The sequence below is a fragment of the Dipodomys spectabilis genome, unplaced genomic scaffold (assembly GCF_019054845.1).
Source record: "Dipodomys spectabilis isolate Male_0828 unplaced genomic scaffold, ASM1905484v1 ptg000125l, whole genome shotgun sequence".
NCBI lineage: Eukaryota > Metazoa > Chordata > Mammalia > Rodentia > Heteromyidae > Dipodomys > Dipodomys spectabilis.
This window is the reverse complement of record NW_024870802.1, coordinates 22959850-22971028: the sequence shown is the minus strand read 5'-3', so window position 1 is coordinate 22971028 and position 11179 is coordinate 22959850.

Genomic DNA, 11179 nt, shown 5'->3' with positions numbered 1-11179 from the left:
ATAGACTTGTCATGTTTTTAACTATAGGTTTGTAATTTAATCTTCATACTAGGCAACCTGAAAGGTTAATTTTTAAAATTTTAGCTACTTTATCACTAGTGAAGTGATATATTTTAAGGTAGAAGGATTTTTAATTTTGTTATTTCTAAACTAGCCTCAGTTCAACATTGTAATGTATTCCCAGACTTTAAGCCATTCTGGAACTTGAACTAAGAGAACAAATTCTTGTAAATGATAAGCTTCTGGGTTGTATAATACTCCTGATATACTAACAAAGATTAATTCAAATACTTCAATTATTTGTAAAAGAGCTACTATGGAAAATTAAATTAGGTTGGATATCTAGCTATTTTTTTCAGAGTTTATCTACCAAGCTTGGCTAATATTGATTGAACATAAACAGCTTGGAAACATTTAGAAACTGATTCTCAGTCTGGAAAAACAGTTTCATTTTGATGAAGAGTATATAAACATGTATTGGTAAAATATATATACTGATATATATATATATATATATATATATGTGTGTGTGTGTGTGTGTGTGTGTGTGTGTGTGTGTGTGTATATATATATATAGGTAAAATATATACTGATAAGAACACCCTTTTAAATGATAATAAATGTTCTCACCTGGAGACAAGAACGATTTTGCTATAGCCCTAGTTGCTCTCCTTTGAGAGACCAGCACTTTGTTTTCCTTAAAAGCTTTTTTCTTTTTCTTGCCTCTGAGATTGAGAGATAAGGTAGTTTTTTTGTTTCCAATTCTATGTAAAGTATTTCTCCTTGAAATTTCTGTCAGTATCTGCATTACCGAGATTTTGATGGAGCCTAGCTTTCTTATTTGACTACTTTTTTTTTTTCACAGGTTTTTTATTTGTTTTGGCTAGTCATGGGATTTGAGCTCAGGGACTGGGCACTGTCCCTAAGGTTTTTTTGCTCAAGGGTAGCACTTTATCACTTGAACCACAGTGCCACTTCTGGCTTTTTCTGTTTATGTGGTACTGAGGAATCGAACCCAGAGCTTTATGCATGCTAAGCAAACGTTCTACAACTAAGCCACATTCCCAGCCCTACAATTTGTTGTATTTGCATACATTAGTTTTACAAGGGAGGTTTCATTGTGACATTTCCATAAATGTGTATGATGTATTATATTCCAGTCAAACTCACTTTTTTTTTTTTACCATTAGTCCCTCTTAAAACAATTTCAACAGGATTTATTCTATTTTCATATATGCAAGTAAACAACTTTGACATTATTTATCCTCACTCATCCTCTCCATTATCTCTCCAACCTCCCCTCCCTCTGGGAATCATTCCCCTTCCATTTTATTTTCCTGTTAATGGACTATTTTGGATAGGTACAGTTTCATTTCCTCCTAATCTACCCTTGTACCATTGGGTGGAGAACAATGATTGTCTCACACCCTTTATTGTTTCTTCAGTGTTTGTGACTGAAGAATGAAATAAAAGATCCTTGGGCTAAGGCATTGACAAAAGGTAGACTTACCAGTATAAGACACTCCCAGCATTAGACTCAGATCAGCAAGGAAAATGAAATGGAGTGGTCAATACTAAGGAACTTTTCAAACATGCTATTCATATTTGCCTCAATCACCTACAGGAAGTAAGGGAGTAATACTTTTCAAATCCAGCTGTTTCCAACTTCAAGTTTCAAAAGTTGTTAAAAGCATGGCTATGTGATGACTCAAAGAATGGTGTTAACCAAAAAAGAACCTCTGATTACTAATAAGTACCTTTATAGATGAGTACATGTATTTAGTGGTATTTGTCTACATGTAGAAACATGTTCATAAAGGCCAATCATAAGGGAAAATAATGGTATAGAGCATAATGTAATGGAGTAATGTATTTCTCCATACTCAGTAGTGTAACTAAATGTTAATTAGGTTATGTAGAAATATCTACATGTGTAGATACATCTATACCAGCCAAGCACTGCAGGCACAGGACTTTGTGTATTATTTCTTCGTTCTATCATATGAAGGTGGTACCAGGAAACCATTTTGCAGATGAGATTGGGGCTATTCAGATTTGTTACAGCCATATTGGTGATTGAAGTAGACTTTGGATCTATTTTATTTTATTTATTTGGTCCACAAATTGTTTCAGAAATGCACAATAGTTATAAATTAATCTCTTGATTCTGTTCACTATTGCAATAAAGTTCTTTTGAAGATGCTGGTGCCCTTTGCTCTTAGTAGCCATTGTAGTTGCTGAGGCCTGCAATGAGTTACAGGAAAGGAAAGAAAATGATTAGTGCTTTATCTGTGCCCCTTTCTAAAACAAATCAATTGCTTTATTTTTCCAAGCTTAACTGAGTGCACCATGTACCTGGTATAACAGACTTTCTGAGTTAATCACAGGTAAACAGATTGATTCTCCCATTTTCAACAGTCTCTGAGAATTGTACTTGGAGTGTTCTGATGCATAGTACAATTTAGAAATAGTTGGAAACTACAGTGTAGATTTATTTTCCCTTTTGTTGCTTTTATAACAAGCCAATAGAGCAATAAGTATGTGTCAAGCATGGTATTAGACATTGGAAAGTATTTTTGCCCTCAATTTTTTTGTACATTCTGTGCATGTATGAATTAGGTGTTATACCCCTTTTAGCAGAAATATTTCTTAGGATTCCTTGGTCTCAGGAGAATTTCAAAAGACAGGTAATATAGTTGTCATCTGCTTAGCCCAGTCCTTATAGCTCCATTCCTGTAACTTATCCATTGAGTCTATAAAGCCAGCTTCATTGAGCACACAGCAATCAACAGCTGGCAGATGCTTTACTAGATACCTGTGATCTAGAATTTTAAGAGAGATGAGAAGGGCAATAATAAGCTGCTGACTTGGCTAGAGGCAAGTTCATATGTTGCCTTTGTCAATAATCTCTTCCTGACTTCATTTTATAAATGGAATATGACACTCTGACCATCATCACAATAACAATGTTTTCTATTCTAAATACCTCATGACCACCCAGTTGTTTTATGTCAGTAGAATCTTGTTATCTAATTTGAAGACCTGTCAATAGAACTAGCCCTCCCAAGGATGACTTTGTCACTTAATACGTGGCGTCATCTAGGGGTTTGTTGCTGATATATGACTTTCCTGTATATCTATCAGTGACTAATTTTCCTGAACTTTGGGGTGAGGGTGGGGTAAGAGTTGGTCAGGAGGACTGTCCTTTGTCCTTTGTGAGGCTTGATTGATTACTTAATGTATTTTTATCTGAACCCCGTTCTATTTAATATGTACAGCAGCAAATTGGCTGCGCTTGTCTATTGGTCCTCTTCATTTTAAGTGAGTACCTACATGTGACTTGGGGTTCTGTATCCCATCAGCTGTCTGTTTCTTCCCACAAAGAAGATGCTCATATGGTACGGTCTTTTTTATTTTTGTTTTTTGGTACAGTCTTACTATAGTTTGTCCCTACCCTCTTAGTTTTGGGAAGTCTTGTGGTTATTTCATCATTTAGCTTTGTTGTAGCTCTTGTCTATGAGATGTGGTTTTGCAGTCTTTTTTTTTAAATTGCGAAAATACTGTTAGTTTTGCAGTTTTAATTTTTGTTTGAGTATAAGGGTGTGGTACTGGAGTTGGAACTCGGGTCTTGTTCTTGCTAGTAGAGTGTAAAACAGGCCCTCTACTATTTGAGCCACTCTGCTAGTCCCCAGTTTTGTCATTTCAATTGCACTATTTTCATAGTAAGTATTGGGTTGGGGAAATTTTAAAAAGTGATATTGTCACCATCATCTCAGAATTCTAAGTCTTAGAGGATGACATGTTGGCCATCTTTTAATATACATATTCATCATTCATATATTTGGTAAATGCCTGTTTATGCCCTTTAAAAATGTGTGGTTTATGTTTTTCTTGAGTGTTTTTTAAAATAAATTTAGGCCATAAACCCATTAGATACAGTTTAAAACGAATCTCCCAGTCTTTCTTTTAATCAGCATTATATTTGTGAGATTTGTTCATATTTCATCCATTTGTTTTCCTGTCATGTTCCATTATAGAATATGATTTACCTAGTCCCTTGATGGACATTATGGTTAAATTTTGGTCTAGAAGAACATGCTGCTATTTACATTTGTATTTCTTGGTGAACCAATATGTGTATTTCCTATATGCATTTTTAGTTGGAGTGGGTTTGGTAGGTCAGAGAAATTCTAAAAATTAATTTAAAAAATCCAAAATCTGAAGTATTATGAAATCTGAAACTTACTAAGTGCTGATAGGACATAGCAAATGGAAAATTTGACCTTATATAATAGACCACAATTACCACACAGGTATACTAAAAATACATAGTTACTTTCAGGCAATGTGTGTAGGTGTATATGAAATTATTTTCATGTTTTGGCGTGGATCTTATTTCCAAAGTATTATATGCAAATATTTCAAAAGCTGAAGAAAATCCAAAGTTTGAAATTGTCTAGTCTAAGTACTTTGGGTAAGGAAAAGAGGAAATTGATTGCTGAGCAGTTTTCCAAAGATGTTATATCAAGAAATATATCTCTGCCATTTCTTGCCTTGCAACCTTCTTGCCTGGAACTCTCAGATTTATGTTGAGTCTTTCTTCTATCTTTAAATCAATCTTCCAAGCCTCTTGGCTACCTTTCTTCATTTTTTAACTCTTTGCCTCTCTGTGTTGCTTTCTGAATAGTTTGGTTTTACTGCTATTTCAAGTTTATCCAATCTATTGTTCTTAGCCTTTGACTCTCCATGCCCTGATTTCAAGCAGTATGTCATTAATTCCTCACTCATTTGGGATATTCATAGGCTCCTTCCTCCCTCCCTCCCTCCTTCCCATCTTATTTTCTGCCTTCCTTCTTCCTTCCTTCCTTCATTTTTCTTTTTGCTATATTGCCCATTCTAGTCATAACATTATTCTAGACTCAACTGAGTTTTATGTCTTGTTAACCAAGAAATTACAGGTATATGCTATCACACCTGGCTTAATGAGTCATCTTACAATGCATTTTTAAAAATCTATTTTTAATATGGGGAAAGTTACTGAATTTTTCTGAATCCCAGTGTTCTCATCTATAAAGAAAGTCTGTTGGAGCAAGGTTGTTTTTTGTTTTTTGCTTTTGTTTTTTTTGGCATGGGACTTGATCTCTGGGCCTGGGCACTGTCCCTCAGCTATTCAGCTTCTACTACTTGAGCCACAGCACCATTTCTGGTTTTCTGGTGGCTTATTGGACTCTCACGGACTTTTCTACCTGGGCTGGCTTTGAACCGTGAGCCTCAGATCTCAGCTTCCTGAGTAGTTAGGATTACAGGTGTGAGCCACCAGCTCCCGGCTAGAGCAAGATTTTTAAAGTCCATTTCTAAATTCTGTAGTTTATGTAAACTACAACCTATGATTGTATTCTAGGATATGTTCACAAACTAATTTTTAGCGTACACATGTCTTCTGCTTTCTGCCATACTTCATAGGTATCCTGTAATTGTGATAGACTGTCTCAAGAAATGGAATTCAGGACACTCTACATCTGCCCATTCTAGGAAGCTTTAGATTTCTCTAATTTTTATTGGCTCGAATGCTATTTCTGAAACTCCAAACATGACCAGATTTGACCCTCCAACTTAAAAGTTAGTTTTTATGCAAAGAGCAAACATTGAGAAAGAAGCCTTTTTTAGCACGGTTGTTAGAATCTCAGAATACAGCAAGCAGTAATCAGTGTAAATATGTCTGATGCAGAACTGGGATATCTGACTCTCAGGATGGGATTCTCAGGTCACAGAGACTGTTACAGTTGCCATGTCTTCAAGGAAGAGCAGCTTGGTTTAAAAAAAAAAAAGCCAAGATCAACAACAAAAAATCCCTAGTGCTTTTTATGTAATAATGACACCAACAAAACAGTATTTTTAGAAACTACTAACGTGAAACTTTTAAGAAAGTGATAACATTTTTAGTCAGTTTTAAAAAACCTAGACTCATAGCATGCAAAGAGCCAATGTATAGAGTTGCTCAAATGACTAATTCTTGGGCTGAGAACGTGGCCTACTAGTAGAGTGCTTGCCTAGCATGCATGAAGTCCTGAGTTTGATTCCTCAGAACACATAAACAGAAAAAGCCAGAAGTGGCACTGTGGCTTAAGTGGTGGAGGGCTAGCCTTGAGCAAAAGAACCTCAGGAACAGTGCCCAGGCCCTGAGTTCAAGCCCCATGACTGGCAAAAATAAATAAGTAAATAAATACTAATTCTTGAACAGGAAGGCTCTTTGTGTTTCAGAATAAAATGAAACAAAAATACTGAACTTGTCTTCTTCTGCAACTAACTATCTGGGTGACTTTGAAGAGCGGGACTTACTTTGAAAACCACGTTTTTTATTCTCATCTTGAAAATGAAGAACGTTCCATGAGTCAACAAAACAAGCAACAAAACACTTGAATCATGAGGGCTACAGGTTATATTCCTCTCTAAATTCTGGCCTTTGTGTTTGGGCACAAAAGGTCTTGGTTGATTGAATTGGTTTATTTGCTGAATCCAAGGAAAAAAATGCCTTTGTAAGATGATGTAGGTTTTAAAGATTATCAAGAAATGGGTGAGTGGGAATTTGAAGGAACAGTTCAAAAGATCAAGCCCTATGCTTGAACTAGAAAGCCCTATGCTGATGTCTATCCACTTGATACCCACTGGGCTACGATTTGGGACGACTGATCATCTGGGTTGTTTGGGTAGGAAGTGAATGGCAGGGTTTCCATTGTCTCTAGTGCTTGCTTGCATCTGGCCTAGGGAACTATGGGTTGTCACTACTTTGGCTAGTCTTATCCTAAAGCATACTTTGGCTAGTCTTATCCTGAGGCCTACCAAATCTTTGGTGTTATGTGTAAACCACTTTTCCCTCAAAATTAGTACTGATTTTCTATTTGAGGCAGGATATGGTAAGCCATGGACAAAAGATACGGGGTTTGTATCTGAAGTAGAGGGGCTGAGACTTTTGTGCCTTTAATGTCAAAATCATGCAGCAATTTCACAAGGCCTTGTAAAAGTTTTTCCTACTTGGAACAGCAGGACCATGGCTTTGTGACCCCAGCAGTACATGTGGGATCAGGGAAGAAGCAATTGAGGATGCCTGACTCCTGAGGACAAGGTTTCCCTCAGTCACCATAGACTGTAGATGCATAACCCTCCTCTTTCTTCCTTTGTTTTCCTTTTCCTTTTCCTCCTTGGGTCAGAGTCAAGGCAAAAGAGAGGAGTTTTTAAGTTCTGACAGAGTAGGGGCTGGTTTGAGATGTGTATGGCTTAAATTCACTTTGTGGTAGTAACATACTGATTTTTGAATTAGGTGGGGCTATCAGGATGTACATGGGCCTAATGCCTAGTAGGTGTTCAATGAAAAGTGTTTAAAGTTTGCAGATCCTGATAAGGTGAATGTTTTAGGTTTTGGCTTTTTTTTTCCTTCTGGTAGCTAAGTTTACCTAGGCCAAGGGCCTGAGTTTAGACTTAGCTCATGAGACTGTGGTTCAGCTAAGCCTGGGCTGACGAACATATTGTTGGAATACCTTACTCTTTGGCTAACTTGTTAGTTATTTCCAACTGCCTTTTCTGCCCTGTGACAGCAGGCAGTACACAGACACCTGGATTCCAGGTGTATGGACTTGGAGAAATGTGAGCTTGGAGAAATCTAAGCTGGTAAAGCTGCCCTAGGCCTGAGGTTAGGCATGTCAATAGGGTCTTCTCCATGGCTAGCCCAGTTCAGCAGGTCTGTACAGGGACTGGGGCCAAAGTCTTACAACATGTATTTTCCTGACCTTGTCCTTTGTGATCTTGTTTTGTTTCCTTCAGAGTTTAAGGTCCAAAAGGTAGGAAGAGGAAGGAAAGGAACATTTGAAATTTTGAGTCCCTACCTTCCCTCTATCTCTCTTTAAATCTCTGCTGCTTTTTAATCTGACTTAAATTATGCATGAGATTCGTAATAGCCCCACAAAAAATATAATACCTAAGAATTAACTTAACCAAAGAAGTGAAGGACCTCTATGATGAAAACTTTAAAAACCTGAAAAAGGAAATCAAAACAGAACTTAGAAAATGGCAAAGCCTCCCATGCTCCTGGATTGGAAGGATCAAAATCATAAAAATGGCAATACTTCCCAAGGCTATCTACAAATTCAATGCGATACCTATCTTCATACCTACCAACCTCATTCTTCAAAGAAATAGAAGAAGCAATCCAAAAATTCATATGGAACAATAAAAGACCCGAATATAAAAAACGATTCTTAACAGAAAGAACAGTGCTGGAGGAATATCAATACCAAATTTCAAACTCTACTACAAAGCCATAGTAATCAAAACAGCTTGGTAATGGCACAAGAACAAACCTCAGGACCAATGGAATAGATTTGAAAACCCAGAAATGAACCTACAGACCTATAGCCATCTAATCTTCGATAAGGGAGCTAAAAAAATAGAATGGAAGACAGCCTCTTCAGTAAATGGTGCTGGCAAAATTCGTGAACTACTTGTAGAAAACTAAAGCTAGATTCGTACATATCACCCTGCACCAGAATCAACTCCAAATGGATCAAAGACCTCGGAGTCAAAGCAGACACTCTGAAAACATTACGGGAAGGAATAGGAGAAACCCTAGGTCTCCTTGGCACAGTCTGAAATTTTCTTAATAGAGACCCAGAAACACAACAAGTCAAAGAAAGGTTGGACAAATGGGATTGCATGAAATTGCAGAGCTTCTGCATGGCAAAGGACATAGCTAGCAAGATCAGTAGAAAGCCCACGGATTGGGAGAAGATCTTCACTAGTCATACAACGGACTAGGGTCTTATATCTAAAATATACTTGGAACTCAAAAAATTAAATTCCCCAACAACAAATCCTCAAAGAAACAACTGTCCAATAAATAAGTGGGCTAAAGACTTAAAGAGAAACTTCTCAAAGAAGAAAGAAGGATGGCCAATAGACACATGAAGAAATGCTCAGCCTCTCTAGCCATAAAATAAATGCAAATCAAAACAACATTGAGATACTACCTTACCCCAGTTAGAATGGCTATAATCAAGAACTCTAATAACAACAGATGCTGGAGGGGATGTGGGCAGAAGGGAACCTTACTGCATTGTTGGTGGGAGTGTAAACTTGTTCAACCACTTTGGGAAGTAGTATGGAGGTTCCTCAAAAGACTCCACATAGAGCTCCCCTATGACCCAGCATTCCCACTTTTGGGCATTTACCCAAATGATCACAAAGAAGACCACACTAAAGCTACCAGCACAGCTATATTTATTGCAGCATTATTTATCATAGCTAAGATATGGAACCAACCCAGATGCCCCTCAGTAGATGAATGGATCAAAAAAATGTGGTATATATATACACAATGGAATTCTATGCCTCCGTCAGAAAGAATAACATTGCTCCATTTGTTAGGAAATGGAAAGACTTGGAAAAAATTAAGTGAAGTAAGCCAGGCCCAAAGAAACATAGGTCCCATGGTTTCCTTTATTTGCAATTACTAGTATATGTCTGAGACAAGCAGAAAAGGTCAGATAAGTTGATGTTAGGTGAAATGAACCCCAAGATAAGTATTCAAATGTTTTTTTTTTCATGCAATTGTTTCTAACGTATTTATAAGATTATTTCTTTGTTGCTTTGTATGTCCCTCTCCCACGGTATAACCCCGTCTTTCACTGTATTTGATGTTGGTATAGTTTGTGGAGGGGAAGGGAAAAAACAAATCGTTTAAATAGGGATACAGGTGGACCCACTGCAACAATGAGATGTAAAAATCATTATGTCGAAAAACGAACCTTACAATTGTGTCTGGGGAGGGGGGAGATGGGAAGGGATGGGAAGGGGAAACAAAGGAGGAGGCAACAATGCTTGATAAGAAATGTGCTCATTATCTTGCCCATGTAATTGTAACTCCTCTGTATGGTATTTTCACAATAATAATAATAAAAAGAACACTTAAGCTTCCCTCCCACCATGAAAAAAAATTATACATGGGAATCTATCTAGGGGAAAGCTGTGGTTAGAAGCTGAAACATTATCCAGGTGCTTACCAATTTCCATTCATCTGAATTGTGCTGATAGATGAGGTGCTAACAGACTGTGTGCCATTTGTGCTAATATTTTGACTGAGTCACCTACAGTCCCATTTCTCACAGAAATGCATGAGGTGGATATTGATATGGCCTTTGCTTTCAGGTGAGAAAAGTAAGGTCCAGGCAGAAGCATCTTATCCAAAGTTGAGAAGTGTTAGGTGTAGGAGACAGATTTCAACCATCTGGTTCTAGAGATGATGTTCTCATCTGCTGATTGTCTCTCTGTTCCCTAAGTTCATGGTGAGCAACAGCCAAGAGTGTGCTTCCTGTCACCAGCCTGGCCAGTATACAGAAAGCATTTGCTTCTGAGGGTGAAAGGAAATTCTTACCCAAGTAATCCTGCTGCATGCTTCAGGATTGATGTTTGGGATTCCACCATTAGACTTCCTTTGACTTCAAAATTTGTCCCCTATATCAAAGTGACACTCTATTGGAGTGAAAGAATGCATCCTGACTGGATTGTTCATACTGAAAGTTGTGATTTGGTTTCATCATTATTTGCCTATCAGTCATTCCTAAAGCCCTTCTTAATCAATCATTTTGTGGCATTTGTATTTCTTTTGGAAAGAATATTTGCCCAAGGATTATTTTTACCTGGAGGGCTTTAACAAGATTGCTGAAGAAACTAAATATAGTAGAATAGCTAATAACCAGAGAATGGTGTGGTTCTGTTCTTAGTGAAAATAATGCTTTGCTGGCCTAAACATGTATTTCAATCCAGAGTGATGAGCAAGTCAGCCAAGGGACAAGAGAACCATATTTCTTTTCAGTAATATACTCCGGTGTCTTTGTAAATCACTAGAGTCTGTCCATGAAGGAAGAAAGACAGAGAAGCCTTGTGTTTTCCAGAATTATAATGAATTTTTAGGTGATTTTTAAATCTCTGGAATATATTCAAAGAAATACTTTTAAGAAATGACAGCCTTATATGCCAGTGAACCTATCTTTTAGCATATAAAATACTTAATTTTTTCACAGAAAATTGGCTTCCTTTAATGACTGGAAGTTTGCTGAGCTAGAAAAGAGAAGTTTAATATTTAAAAAATTCTGCATCGGGCTGGGAAGGTGGCTCAGTGGTAGAGCGC